The following is a 1,310-nucleotide window of genomic DNA, read 5'->3' as shown; positions in this document are numbered from 1 at the left end:
AGCTGTGTGAACTTAATGTAATTGATTTGATTTGATTTGATTTATTGATTTAACAGGGAAAGATTATTAAAAATCAAGCCTGACTCAGCATAATTGCTGTTTTACAGCAGGTTCCTGTTCTGCAGCACATAAAACACTCAGAGTTGCAGCATCACAATCACATCATTATACACCATAGAAACAAAGACAAACAAGCATACCAAATTTCAGGAAGGCAGNTTTATGTATAATAGGAAAAGCAATGGGCCCAGTATGCTACCCTGCGGAACTCCCAGTAATGAACTACTGATATAAAGACATAATCTAGCATGCTTAACCATTTATTTTGACCAGTATAAAAGTGATAGGCTTATTTAAATTTAACTTGTATTTGTAGGAAGTGGTAGAAATTTGTTTTCATAATTGAGATTTTCCCGGTTAAATAAAGGTCAGTAAATAAATCTCTCAATCTATCAATCATTAGCTTTCTAATCAGTTCCAAACATCCACAAATCAATCTTATAAATAAATGTAAAAACCTTTAAGCTTGTTTGGGATAATTTGTCACATTAATTTAATTATCTGAGTTATAACAGAATTTAAAAACAGGACGATGCAACTATTTTAATGAAGAATCTGTCTCCAGTCATTCAATCAGGTGTTTTTTTTTTATGTAGGTAAAAGTATCTTTAACAACCTGTTAAAATACATTAGAAATCAGGAAATAGCTTCTAATTTATTCAAAATTTTCTGAGGGAGGACACCCAGACCCCACTCCAGTGTGTACTTTACACACACGTTATAAGACTTATGTGAGAGGATAAACCAACACACCTCTGCTCCACCTGTGTGTCTGCTGTATGAAAATATGGCTGATTGTGAAACTGTATTYTTAGTGAGTTTAAAGGGCTGATACAGCGAACATAATCTCAGTTTATATGGTTTGAGTGTTGTTGCATCACAACAGAAACATTTGGTGTTCAGTTATTGATGGGTGCAGACAGTTAAACTGCACACACTGAAGGCATGAACAACAGAAAACCCTGGTCGCACAACTGGGTGCGTCAGACCCCGTCCCCCAAGGTGCGTCCCCACCAACTTTCGGCACAAAGTTACGCCTTTGACTGTAACACAAGTTTTTCAATTTAGAATTTATTTCAAATGTACAGCGGGTAAAATAAGTATTGAACACGTCACTATTTTTCTCAGTAAATATATTACTAGAGGTGCTAATGACGTGAAATTTTCACCAGATGTCGGTAACAACCCAAGTGATCCATACATCTCAGTAATCCAGGTAAAAAATCTAAGGAAAAAAAATTGTATAGGTC

This window comes from Austrofundulus limnaeus, unplaced genomic scaffold (assembly GCF_001266775.1).
Source record: "Austrofundulus limnaeus strain Quisiro unplaced genomic scaffold, Austrofundulus_limnaeus-1.0 Scaffold118, whole genome shotgun sequence".
Taxonomy (NCBI): Eukaryota; Metazoa; Chordata; class Actinopteri; order Cyprinodontiformes; family Rivulidae; genus Austrofundulus; species Austrofundulus limnaeus.
Note: the sequence above shows the minus strand (reverse complement) of the source record.